Below are 14,786 nucleotides of genomic sequence, written 5' to 3'. Positions count from 1 at the left end.
CCTGTTCATCGGGAGGGGTGTGGCGTACCGCAAAACAGGACTCCACGGGATACTGTTCATCTCCACGGTCGACCTCCTCCAGCGTCCACGGGCTACCGTCGACCTCCTCCAGCCTCCACGGGCTCCTGTTCATCCAGCCTCCACCGCGCGCTACTCCATCGGCTACTGTTCAACCACCCCTTCACGAGCACCCCTCCACCGTCTACTGTTCACCCAGCCCTCCACACCACGGGGTCCTGTTCAACCACCCCTCCACCGTCTACTGTTCATCCAGCCCTCCACACCACGGGGTCCTGTTCATCCAGAGGCAACGCCACCGCTCATTGTTCATCCAACCCCCCACCCCCCCGCGCAACGCTCACTGTTCATCCAATCGATCGGCTTCAGTTAGCAGCAGTAGCGAAGGAATTGCTCGATCGGGTTCAGTTAACAGCCGACGATCAATCGCTCGGGTTCAGTAACGCGTAGCCTGCAGTGCAATCGCTCGGGTTCCGTTAGAGCCCAACGCCTCACTCGGGTTCAGTTAGAGCCACCGCCTCGCACACACACGCGTACGTGTACGAGAGAAACGCGCATCGCTTGGCCACCGACCTCCCACCGTAACCGGGAACTCCCCGAAATTTTCCTCCCCCTCGCTTCTAACATGGTTTTTTCCGTCATGGACATCCCAAAGAATGTCATGCAGCTGCGTCTCTGGCCCGTGCAGGACGAAAAGCCCATTTTCGGTCATGATTTTTTGTCATAGAAGTAGGAGCCCACCACATCTATGATGATACCGGGTTTTGTCACAATTATCGTCATAGAAGTGTCATATGTATGACAGAAAAAAATTCGTTCGGCCCAAAATGTCACGGATGTGTCTTCTTTTTGTAGTGAAGAGCAGAGCAGCAGCGCGAGCGAGAGCTAAAGCAACGACAGCTCCTACTGATGTGGACGTCGCCGCCGAGGGAGCGACGCCGTGGAGGAAGTAGCCGGCGACGCCACAGTGGATGGAGCCGCGCCGTGTCGGCTCGGGACCGAGCGCCGGCAGCACCGTGAGATCGAATCAAGAAGAAAATGCGGCGATTAGTGTACAACCTCTTTGGTGGCGCCGATTAGGCCGCAGCTTCATCCGAGGAAATGGGGATGATGATGCTCTTCCGGTGGTGCAGGTGAAGACGGTGGTGTCGGAATGGAGGTGGAGCAAAAGACGAGGGGAACGTCGGGGCAGCTCCTTCGAGGTGGAGGACGGGGTGGCTGAACCGGCGGCACGATGAGATCGACGACGGATCCTCATCCGGTGTGGTGGATGAGGGACGTCGAGGTGTTGCTGTGGATGACGTCGTCGGGGAAGAGGCTCCGGCTGGGTGGCGGACGGAGCAGGGTGTGGGGTTTCGTCGCGGGTTTTCGTGGCCTCGGTGTACGAATGGGTGGGCGGATTGGATGGCAGTGGGGAACCATGGCTTAGAGACGCGCTTGTCCGAAATGTGGGGTAAGTTACGAAAGTACCCCCACCGATGAGAGGCGGTTCTTTCGGTTCAGGGGTACCACCCGCATTTCGCGTGTCGGGATTTCGCAGGAGGTGGGAGTTTTCGCGCGCGTTGTAATTTCGGAATAGCAAGGCGCGGGTTGAGATGCAGGGAGTTGTCGGAGCACAACGAGACAAAGATATATCTTAAATATTTTGGGCTAACAAGGCACGGGTTGAAATTTCTGGACAAGCCTAACGTGTACTGTACCAAATCAATGCGCACTACAAATGTCATTCAAAACTTTGAATTCATGCTATTTTCAATTAAAATATTTCGCTATGTGTATAATGCATGCAACCTACTACTCAAATGAACGTTTTAGTGCATTCCAAACGTATATACTACCGCTTCAATATGAACTAAATTTGAATTCGTTTCTCTATTTGAATAAGATCTACATTAATGATTGTTGTGAAGTCAAAGCATTTGAATTCGTTTCTCTGTTTTAATAAGATCTACAATCATCATTATTGTCAAGTTAAACCATCATTTCTGTATTATCTTCACAGCACACCACATGATTAGTCTCGAGTTACATATGAACTATGTGTACTATATGAACTCGAACTAGATATTTTGAATCCACTTTATTTTGATTTCAAATCACATTACATTTCTAGCTCTAGCTATACCTTCATAATCTAAACCATGTCTCAAATGTATAATGTGTTTATCACATTATGTATGGTGCCCCGCCCCCTACGCCTACAAGTATGTAGATGTGAGTTGCAAACACCACACATTACCACAAATTCAAATAAATGTGAGAATGTTCGATATATAGTATTGTTTAGATTGTTCGATATTTAGTTCTAAGCTGCAAACGCCACACATTATCACAAATTCAAATAAAATGTGAGATTGTTTGATGTATAGTATGGTTTAGATTGTTCGGCATTTAGCTGTGAGTTGCAAACGCCATGCATTATCACATTATGGTATAACATGTGCACAGCACGTCTATCACCGCTATATTCATGCATGCAATGTTTAAAACACTATGATCTCTATAACGCCCAGATAATCATGCTACAGTAATCTCACGTTAATGATGGCACGTCACCTCTGTCACTATAATTAATCTCGGGTTAAATCATAACCGTTTCAAATTTAAATCCTAAATAAGTCAAACGACAAAACTTTTCAAATATTAAAATAAAAATGTTCGGGCTATGTCAATTATTGCATCGGTAATTATGGTGAAGTAAACACATTTTCATAAAATGCCTAAATACTTTTAATTGAAATAAAACAGAAAAGAAAATAAATAAAAGAAAAGAAAATACAAAAGAGAAAACAAAAAAACAAAAAAAAAGAAGAAAGGAGAAACCCCCCCCCACTGGACCCTGGCCCAACTGGGCCAACCCCCAAGGCCCAGCCGGCCTGGCCCACCTCGCTCAGTCGTTCCCTCCCCTTACCTGTTCCCCCGACCGGGGTCGGAACAGGGGCAGGTCCCCGCCGCACCCCCTCGCCGGTGACGGGGGAGGATAAGGCCGCCATGCCCCGCCTCCTCGATCACGCCTCCCACTCGCCCCCACTCTCACCCTCGGTTCCTGCGCCTCTCCCTCCTCCCTCAGCTCCACCTCGTTCCCCACCGCAACCGAGCGCCGCCGTCGCCATGGCTGCGCCATAGCCGCGGCCACCGAGCCCGGTTCTCCTCCCCGACGTGTCCACGAGCTCCGCCGCGTCGAGCCCGTCCTCCTCGACCACGGGCCCGAGCCCCGGGAACCCTGCATCGACCCCGCGCCATCTTCTTCCTCGTCGGATCCCCGCCGTCGTTCGCCGTCGGTTCCGACTGCACCACGCCTTCCCCGCGCCCGCTCTAAACAGCTACGCCCCGCTGTGAGTTCTTGCTCCTCCTCCCCGTCTCCATGAGCTCGCTAGCTTGCCGTAGCCACCGCGCCGCATTAGGCCGCACCCTCCGCCGCCTGGCCTCGTCGCCGGGGTGGCCACGGCGACCTATTGGTCCCGTTCATGCCTCCGTTGCCTTGGCCGCATCGTGTAGGCCTCGCCCCGCTCTTTGCTTTGCCCCAGTTCGCACCGTAGCCCCGCCTCTGCCACACGCCCGAACCACCCCGCCGCCGGCGAGCTCCTGGCGCTCCGCTCCGACCTCCCCAGCACCCCGCACCGCCACCGCTCAACGCGCGGCGTCGAGCCGCGTCGAACGCAAGCAACCGCGCCCCTGGGATCCCCTGTGCGCTAAACCCGAGCCGAGCCCGCCGCGCGCCGCCGCGATTTGGCTCGCCGGAGCTGTTCCGGCGCCGTCCGCCGACGTGGCTAAGTGGGGCCCCCCTAGGTCGCTGCCAGTGGGTCCTGGTGGCCCAGTTGACTGGGTTGACCCCAGTCAACTGCTGACTGGGCAGCCCAGTGTCACAGTCATGCGGGCCCTGCCACGTAAGTAAACTAAATAAAATGTTTTTATAAATAAAACTAATTAATTAATCTAAATAGGCACTGACAGGTGGGGCCTACATGCTAATAACATTGTTTAAGTTAGTTATAAAAATCTGTTAGTGCCCTGTCAATGACATGTGGGTCCCACTTGACCCACCTGTCTGGTTTGACTAGTCAGCCGACCTGTTGACCTGCTGACGTCAGCGTTACCTCATGCTGACATCATAATTCATTTTTGCTAAATTCAAATAATTCCAGAAATTCAAATAATCTTTGAAAATTCATATCTTTTAAACCGTAACTCGGATGAAAATGTTTTCTACACGAAAGTTCCTCAGAACGACGAGACGAATCCGTATACGCAGTCCGTTCGTCCACCACACCTCCCTAACCTATCGAACTCGCAACTTTCCCCCTCCTGTCCGTCTGTCCAAAACGCGAAACAGCGGGAATACTTTCCCGGATGTTCCCCCCCTTCGCCGGTACCACCTACTGTCGCGTTAGGACACACCTAGCACCGCTCATTGTCATGTCACGCATCGTCATGCTTATGTTTGGATTGTATTTACTGTTTCTTCCCCCCTCTTCTCTCCGGTAGACTATGAGGCCGACGCTGCTGCTGCCCAGTTCGACTACGGAGTTGACGACCCCTCCTACTTGCCAGAGCAACCAGGCAAGCCCCCCCCCTTGATCACCAGATATCGCCTATTCTTCTCTATACTGCTTGCATTAGAGTAGTGTAGCATGTTACTGCTTTCCGTTAATCCTATACTGATGCATAGCCTGCCCTTGCTTCTACTATTGTTAACTTTACCTGCAATCCTACATGCTTAGTATAGAATGCTAGTTTTCCATCAGTGGCCCTACATTCTTGTCCGTCTGCTGTGCTATACTATCAGGCCGTGATCACCTGGGCGGTGATCACGGGTATATACTTATATACTATATACATGACACATGTGATGACTACAGTCGGGTCGGCTCGTAGGAGTACCCGCAAGTGGATCTTTGTGGCGGAGCGACAGGGCAGGTTGAGACCACCTAGGCGAGAGGTGGGCCTGGCCCTGGACGGCGTCCGCGGTTACTTCGACATAACACGCATAACGAGTTCTTGGTATTTGATCTGAATCTGGCCATTTGGTCTATACGCACTAACCATCTACGCGGGAGTAGTTATGGGTATCCCGACGTCGTGGTATCAGCCGAAGCCTTCGTGACGTCAGCGACTGAGTGGCGCGCGCCGGATTGGACTGGAATGCCACTAGGCTAGGTCTGCTTCCGGCCTCGTACACAATGTGCAGGTGTGCATAGGGCGATGGGTCCAGACCCCTGCGCGCATAGGGTTAGACCGGCGTGCTAACCTCTCTGTTGTGCTTAGGTGGGGCTGCAACGCGTTGATCTTACGAGGCCGGGCATGACCCAGAAAAGTGTGTCCGGCCAAATGGGATCGAGCGTGTTGGGTTATGTGGTGCACCCCTGCAGGGAAGTTTATCTATTCGAATAGCCGTGTCCCTCGGTAAAAGGACGACCCGGAGTTGTACCTTGACCTTATGACAACTAGAACCGGATACTGAATAAAATACACCCTTCCAAGTGCCAGATACAACCCGGTGATCGCTCTCTAACAGGGCGACGAGGAGGGGATCGCCGGGTAGGATTTATGCTATGCGATGCTACTTGGAGGACTTCAATCTACTCTCTTCTACATGCTGCAAGATGGAGATGACCAGAAGCGTAGTCTTCGACAGGACTAGCTATCCCCCTCCTATTCTGGCATTCTGCAGTTCAGTCCACTGATATGCCCCTTTACACATATACCCATGCATATGTAGTGTAGCTCCTTGCTTGCGAGTACTTTGGATGAGTACTCACGGTTGCTTCTCTCCCTCTTTTCCCCTTTTCCTTTCTATCTGGTTGTCGCAACCAGATGCTGGAGTCCAGGAGCCAGACGCCACCGTCGACGACGACACCTACGACACTGGAGGTGCCTACTACTACGTGCAGCCCGCTGACGACGACCAGGAGTAGTTAGGAGGATCCCAGGAAGGAGGCCTGCGCCTCGTTCGATCTGTATCCCAGTTTGTGCTAGCCTTCTTAAGGCAAACTTGTTTAACTTATGTCTGTACTCAGATATTGCTGCTTCCGCTGACTCGTCTATGATCGAGCACTTGTATTCGAGCCCTCGAGGCCCCTGGCTTGTATTATAATGCTTGTATGACTTATTTATGTTTTAGAGTTTTGTTGTGATATCTTCCCGTGAGTCCCTGATCTTGATCGTACACATTTGCGTGCATGATTAGTGCGGTCAAATCGGGGGCGTCACAAGTTGGTATCAGAGCCGACTGCCTGTAGGAATCCCCCTTTCCACACTCCTTGGCCGAAGTCGAGTCTAGACATTACAAAACTTTTACTAACATGGCTGTGTGTCTTACGGGCCACGTCGCCATTGGGTGGTACTAGGATCTTTTTACTCCTCGACCTTTACTCTGGGACTCTGAACTCTCTTCTACTCGGGTTAAACGAATTTACTAACTCTAACACTAGGATCCCGTGACCGCATTCACCCCAAAGTTGGATAAGCCATAGTTGTTTCTTAGAATAGTGTTTTGAACAATTCACACACTGCCATTTGACTCCTTTGAAACGTCTTTGCTTTCATTTGGAACCCACGAGGCAGGTCGTGCGTCACACGACGGCCATTGGTGCCTCGGGATCACCGGCTGTGCTAGCTGAGATGATGACCTATCTGGGTTATTGCTGGCACCCTGAGTACACCGTCTACGAGGAGTACCAGGACTTTAACCAGGAGCAGTACCGTGCCATCGTCCACCTCTACTCGCGGGAGTATGACTCCACTACTGTGCTGCACACCGCACATGGTGTTGGTGTGACCATCGATATGGCTGTCCACGATGCTGCCTATGCTGCTCTGACACGTCTTCGTGGAGAGTATCGGGAGTTGGACACCTCCCCTTTCAGGCACATTGCTATCGCATCTGATGTTGGTGCGGAGGGATACTATACTGCTGCCTACTGCACTGTCACCCGAGAGCCCTTCTACCACCAGAACCTGGTTCTGCATGCTGATGGGCTGGATCGAGCTAACCGAGCTCTTCGCCACGAGATGTACACCACCCGTCAGCACCTTTACCGTGCTCTAACGCTGCTGCACCCCTTTGTCCGATCTGGACAGCTACCGCGTACTGCGATCTACCCAGCCAGGACCGTGATGCCCCACGGTGTCGGTTGGCCAGAGGTGGGAGGCTACTCTCCCGCACTTGGTCCTCTTCTGCCACCTGAGCGTCGGGCTCTACACCTGAGTATCCGCGGCCCCCAGTCTGCTGACATGGAGGGCTATCCGTTGCCTCACTACCAGCTGTCGGGCTACGATTACCTCCACAGTACCTCTTCGGACTGATGTAGTCTTGCTTAGTTAGTATTAGATGCATTCGCCGCGAGCCTGTGTGCCGCCTATGTTGTTTTAGTCTGTGTACTGAACTCTATGCATGACCCCTTTTGTAAGTTATGCCGACTACTATGTAGTAGCTATCGTGCTCCTTTCATTATGCATGTTTCATCATGAATGATCCTTGTCTTTGCAAATTTCTCAATGCTGAACCCCTGTTATATATTAGCAGGATGGTTAGACCAGGTGGTCGTGGTAGTGGTGGCAATGCCCCACCACCACCTGAGTACATGGCTGGTATGATCCAACAGTTCGAACTGAACCGCCAATTCATGGAAAATATGATGGCTCAGTTTCCTCGCCCCAATATGGACCAGCAACCAACCCCAGTAACTCTGCAGGAATTCATGCGCCTCAATCCAACTGTGTACCGCAGCTCAACTTAGCCTCTCGATGCTGATGACTGGCTCCGTGACATCACCTATGAGATGGAGTCTGCCAATGTAGCCCCTGCCAGCTACGTCAACTTTGCTTCCTTCTTTCTGAAGGGACCCGCAGCTCAATGGTGGGACAGCCACAGGCGTACTCTGCCAGCTGGAACAATCATCACCTGGCCAGACTTCCAAGCTGCTTTCCGTGCCCGCTTCATTCCTCAAGGAGTCATGGACCGGAAGAAGCATGAATTCCGCAATCTCACCCAAGGCAACAAAACTGTTGAAGCTTATCAGCGGGAGTTTCTGGACTTGTCTCGCTATGCTGAGGAGGACATTGCAACTGATGCACGCAGACAGGAGAAGTTCCGTGATGGCCTTCAAGCTGACATCAAGCTCGCACTTCTACTGCATGACTTTGCTGATTTCGCCACCTTGGTGAACAAGGCCATCAATGTCGAAACTGGTCTGCAGGAATACCAGAGCTCTCACAGGCGTAACCGTGACATGGGCTCATCTTCGGGCTCGCCCTCCCAGAAGCGTAAGATATGGATCCCGAACAGCATGTACCGTCCAAATGCATCTGCCCCAAGGCAGACCTATGCTGCACCTCGTCTGCCTCCACCACCATCTAGGCAGTCAAGACTTCCAGCTCCACCATCCCAAGCTCCTGTTCCCACTCCCAATAATGGCTTGTGCTTCAGGTGTGGTCAACCAGGGCACCGTGCTAGAGAATGCAACCAGAACCAGAATCAACTGGCCCTTCCAGCAACTGGCCGTGGTAACAACCAGCCCCGCAACAACAATGCTAAGTCTTATGGTTGTGCTCATGCCAACCACGTTGATCTCAACGAAGCTCAAGACCAGCCTGCTACTGTGATGGGTACACTCCTTGTAAATTCAGTACCAGCATCCGTTTTATTTGATACAGGTGCATCGCATTCATTCATGTCAGAATATTTTGCATACAAGCACGACGTTAAATGTGAGGAGATGAACACCTCGGTACTGGTCAAAACCCCCGTGGGACAGTGTCAAACCTCCTTGGTTGGCATCGATGTCCCCGTGGAAATCGAAGGGCTGGAATTCTATGCCTCTCCCATTATCCTGAAGTCGTCTAACATCGACCTCATTTTGGGTATGGATTGGTTGAAAGCGCATACTGCTTCTATAGTTTGTGCCACTAAGACCGTCCATCTGCTACACCCTTCAGATGAAATAGTTGCTTACCAAGCTCATCTGGTGCAAAATGCCGAGGCCAGGCTCTATGCATTGAATGCATTGAACGCTGCACCACTCGAGGGCATTGAAAACAATCCCGTCATGCGTGAATTCCTCGACGTCTTTCCTGAAGAACTTCCAGAGATTCCCCCTGCTAGAGCTGTCGAATTCATCATCGACTTGAAACTAGGCACCACTCCTATAGCCAAGCGACCCTACAAAATGCCGCCGCATGAACTCCTTGAGCTTAAGGAGGAAATCGACAAATCTCTTCGCAAAGGATTCATTCGCCCAAGTTGCTCTCCTTGGGGAGCACCTTCTCTCTTTGTCAAGAAGAAGGATGGGACAAACCGGTTAGTTCAATACTACCATCCTATAAACCAAGCTACCATTCAGAATAAATACCCTCTTCCTCGGATCAATGATCTGTATGATCAACTGGCGGGTTCGTCAGTGTTCTCTAAGCTCGACTTGAGGTTGGGTTACCACCAGATCCGTCTTCGCGAAGAGGATATCCCAAAGACCGTCTTCGTGACTCGCTATGGTTCATACGAGTACACCGTCATGTCTTTCGGTTTAACCAATGCTCCAGCCACCTTCTCTCGTCTGATGAACTATATACTCATGGATTACCTCGACAAGTTCGTCGTGGTTTATCTGGATGATATCCTGGTATTTTCCAAGAACGAAGAAGAACATGCTGAACATCTTCGACTTGTGCTGGAAAAGCTACGAGAGCATCAACTATATGCCAAGTTCTCCAAATGTGAATTCTGGCTACCGGAAGTAACCTATCTTGGGCATGTCATCTCTAAGGATGGTATTGCCGTCAACCCCGAGCGAGTTCAGGCTATTCTTGATTGGACTCCTCCCAAGAACGTTAAGCAAGTCCGAAGTTTTCTCGGTCTCGCCAGCTATTGCCGTCGATTCGTCGAGAATTTCTCCAAGATCGCCAGGCCTCTGACTAACCTGTTGCATAAGGGCGTCAAGTTCCAATGGACAGACAAATGGCAGGAAAGTTTCCAGGCACTCAAAGACAAGTTGACATCTGCCCCAGTTCTAGCTCCACCTGATACTAAGAAGGACTTCGTCATTTACTGCGACGCTTCCCGTCAAGGATTAGGCTGTGTCCTAATGCAAGACCGCCAAGTGATTGCTTATGCCTCTCGGCAATTGCGCCCTCACGAAGAGAACTACCCAATTCACGACCTCGAACTTGCTGCTGTCATTCATGCGCTGAAGCAGTGGCGACATTACCTTCTCGGTAATCGTTGCGACATCTTCACTGACCACCAAAGTCTGAAGTATCTGTTTACTCAGCCAGATCTAAACCTCCGTCAGCAGAGATGGATGGAGCTTGTTGCAGACTTTGACTTGGGTATTTCCTATACGCCAGGCAAGGCTAATGTAATGGCTGATGCCTTGAGCCGCAAGTCTTACTGCAACCACCTCCAGGTTCACAAAGTTCAGCCCTCGCTTGTTGAAGAATTCAGGAAGCTGAACCTCCATATTGTTCCTTCGGGTGCACTCGCTCCCCCTCCTAAGGAGTTTGGCAAGGTGAACCTCCACGTTGTTACCCAGGGTTCCCTCAATACCCTAGTTGCTAAACCAGATCTCGTGGACAGCATCAAAAGGCTACAGAAGTATGACTCTGAAGCCCACAAGATTAAGCGCTACCTCGCAGAAGGAAAGCCCTCATTCTTCACTATTGCTGAAGATGGCACCTTATACTTCAAGGGCCGCCTAGTGGTGCCATGTGCAGAGAAAAACCTGGATATGACACAGGAAGTTATGAAAGAAGCTCATGATACGCCTCTATGTATCCACCCTGGTAGTACAAAGATGTACCAAGACATCCGTCAGAGATTCTGGTGGTCTAATATGAAGCAAGACATTGCTCGTTATGTTGCTGAGTGTGACGTTTGCCGTCGTATCAAAGCAGAACATCAAAGACCTGCTGGAACTCTGCAACCTATCTCTATTCCTGAATGGAAATGGGACCATGTTGAGATGGACTTCGTCACTGGATTTCCCAAATCACAGAAAGGTAATGATGCTATTCTTGTCGTCATTGACCGACTTTCCAAAGTTGCACATTTTCTGGCGGTCAAAGAAACGATCACTGCTAGTCAGTTGGCAACGCTCTATATGTCCAGGATTGTTTCACTCCACGGTATTCCATTGGTTATCAGCTCAGACCGTGGTAGCTTATTCACTTCAAGATTCTGGGCAAGTTTCCAAGAAGCTATGGGAACTCATCTGTCATTCAGTACTGAATTTCATCCTCAGTCGCAAGGGTAGGTTGAACGCGTCAACCAAGTTCTCGAAGACATGCTTCGAGCTTGTGTTATTTCCTTCGGCAAGAAATGGGAGGAATCTCTCCCGTATGCTGAGTTCTCTTATAATAATAGCTATCAAGCTAGTCTGAAGATGGCCCCCTTCGAAGTGTTATATGGACGAAAGTGCCTAACCCCTCTGAACTGGTCAGAAACTGGGGAACGTCCACTCTTTGGTCCGGATATTATCCAAGATGCCGAAGAACAAGTACGCATTATCCGTGAGAATCTCAAGACTGCTCAGTCACGTCAGAAGAGTCAGTATGACCGTCATCATAAAGACATGGTCTATCAACCTGGTGAAAAGGCTTATCTTCGAGTCACACCTATGAAGGGTGCTCACCGCTTCGGAATCAAGGGCAAATTAGCTCCTCGCTATATTGGCCCATTCACTATTCTCGAAAGGCGTGGAAAAGTGGCATACCAACTGGAGCTACCACCGAACCTTTCTCAGGTTCACGATGTGTTCCATGTGCCACAGCTCCGCTGTTGCTTCAAGGACCCAATCCGAGCTGTGGATCATGAAGTGCTCGAATTGCAGCAGGACCTCTCCTATAAGGAGCATCCGGTGCGCATTCTCGACCAAGCTGAACGCTGCACACGTCAGAAGGCGATCAAGTTTCTCAAGGTCCAGTGGTCGCACCATTCTGAAGATGAGGCCACATGGGAACGCGAGGATCGCCTGCGTGATGAATAACCCGCACTGTTTCCTTCTACCTCCAAAAATCTCGGGACGAGATTTCTTGTAGTGGAGGAGATTTGTAACGCCCGGATAATCATGCTACAGTAATCTCACGTTAATGATGGCACGTCACCTCTGTCACTGTAATTAATCTCGGGTTAAATCAAAACCGTTTCAAATTTAAATCCTAAATAAGTCAAACGACAAAAGTTTTCAAATATTAAAATAAAAAAGTTCGGGCTATGTCAATTATTGCATCGGTAATTATGGTGAAGTAAACACATTTTTATAAAATGCCTAAATACTTTTAATTGAAATAAAACAGAAAAGAAAATAAATAAAAGAAAAGAAAATACAAAAGAGAAAACAAAAAAAAAGAAAAAAAGAAGAAGAAAGGAGAAACCCCCCCACTGGACCCTGGCCCAACTGGGCCAACCCCCAGGGCCCAGCCGGCCTGGCCCACCTCGCTCAGTCGTTCCCTCCCCTTCCCTGTTCCCCCGACCGGGGTCGGAACAGGGGCAGGTCCCCGCCGCACCCCCTCGCCGGCGACGGGGAGGATAAGGCCGCCACGCCCCGCCTCCTCGATCGCGCCTCCCACTCGCCCCCACTCTCGCCCTCGGTTCCTGCGCCTCTCCCTCCTCCCTCAGCTCCACCTCGTTCCCCACCACAACCGAGCGCCGCCGTCGCCATGGCTGCGCCATAGCCGCGGCCACCGAGCCCCGTTCTCCTCCCCGACGTGTCCACGAGCTCCGCCGCGTCGAGCCCGTCCTCCTTGACCACGGGCCCGAGCCCCGGGAACCCTGCATCGACCCCGCGCCATCTTCTTGCTCGTCGGATCCCCGCCGCCGTTCGCCGTCGGTTCCGACTGCACCACGCCTTCCCCGCGCCCGCTCTAAACGGCTACGCCCCGCTGTGAGCTCTTGCTCCTCCTCCCCCTCTCCATTAGCTCGCTAGCTTGCCGTAGCCACCGCGCCGCGTTAGGCCGCACCCTCCGCCGCCTGGCCTCGTCGCCGGCGTGGCCACGGCGACCTTTTGGCCGCATCGTGTAGGCCTCGCCCCGCTCTTCGGTTTGCCCCAGTTCGCACCGTAGCCCCGCCTGTGCCACACGCCCGAACCACCCCGCCGCCGGCGAGCTCCTGGCGCTCCGCTCCGACCTCCCCAGCACCCCGCACCGCCACTGTTCGACGCGCGGCGTCGAGCCACGTCGAACGCAAGCAACCGCGGCCCCTGGGACCCCCTGTGCGCTAAACCCGAGCCGAGCCCGCCGCGCGCCGCCGTGATTTGGCTCGCCGGAGCTGTTCCAGCGCCGTCCGCCGACGTGGCTAAGTGGGGCCCCCCTGGGTCGCTGCCAGTGGGTCCTGGTGGCCCAGTTGACTGGGTAGACCCCAGTCAACTGCTGACTGGGCAGCCCAGTGTCACTGTCATGCGGGCCCTGCCGCGTAAGTAAACTAAATAAAATGTTTTTATAAATAAAACTAATTAATTAATCTAAATAGGCACTGACAGGTGGGGCCTACCTGCTAATAACCTTGTTTAAGTTAGTTATAAAAATCTGTTAGTGCCATGTCAATGACATGTGGGTCCCACTTGACCCACATGTCTAGTTTGACTGGTCAACCAACCTATTGACCTGCTGACGTCAGCGTTACCTCATGCTGACGTCATAATTCATTTTTTCTAAATTCAAATAATTCCAGAAATTCAAATAATCTTTGAAAATTCATATCTTTTAAACCGTAACTCGGATGAAAATGTTTTCTACATGAAAGTTGCTCAGAACGACGAGACGAATCCGGATAAGCTATCCGTTCGTCCACCACACCCCCTAACCTACCGAACTCGCAACTTTCCCCCTCCGGTCCGTCTGTCCGAAACGCGAAACAGCGGGAATACTTTCCCGGATGTTCCCCCCTTCGCCGGTACCACCTACTTTCGCGTTAGGACACACCTAGCACCGCTCATTGTCATGTCACGCATCGTCATGCTTATGTTTGCATTGTATTTACTGTTTCTTCCCCCCTCTTCTCTCCGGTAGACTACGAGGCCGATGCTGCTGCTGCCCACTTCGACTACGGAGTTGACGACCTCTCCTACTTGCCAGAGAAACCAGGCAAGCCCCCCCCCCTTGATCACCAGATATCGCCTATTCTTCTCTATACTGCTTGCATTAGAGTAGTGTAGCATGTTACTGCTTTCCGTTAATCCTATACTGATGCATAGCCTGCCCTTGCTTCTACTATTGTTACCTTTACCTGCAATCCTACATGCTTAGTATAGAATGCTAGTTTTCCATCAGTGGCCCTACATTCTTGTCCGTCTGCTGTGCTATACTATCGGGCCGTGATCACCTGGGCGGTGATCACGGGTATATACTTATATACTATATACATGACACATGTGATGACTACAGTCGGGTCGGCTCGTAGGAGTACCCGCAAGTGGATCTTGGTGGCGGAGCGACAGGGCAGGTTGAGACCACCTAGGCGAGAGGTGGGCCTGGCCCTGGACGGCGTCCGCGGTTACTTCGACATAACACGCATAACGAGTTCTTGGTATTTGATCTGAATCTGGCCATTTGGTCTATACGCACTAACCATCTACGCGGGAGTAGTTATGGGTATCCCGGCGTCGTGGTATCAGCCGAAGCCTTCGTGACGTCAGCGACTGAGTGGCGCGCACCGGATTGGACTGGAATGCCACTAGGCTAGGTCTGCTTCCGGCCGCGTACGCAATGTGCAGGTGTGCATAGGGCGATGGGTCCAGACCCCTGCGCGCATAGGGTTAGACCGGCGTGCTGACCTCTCT

This window comes from Triticum aestivum, chromosome 3D, assembly GCF_018294505.1.
Source record: "Triticum aestivum cultivar Chinese Spring chromosome 3D, IWGSC CS RefSeq v2.1, whole genome shotgun sequence".
NCBI classification, from domain to species: Eukaryota; Viridiplantae; Streptophyta; class Magnoliopsida; order Poales; family Poaceae; genus Triticum; species Triticum aestivum.
Note: the sequence above shows the minus strand (reverse complement) of the source record.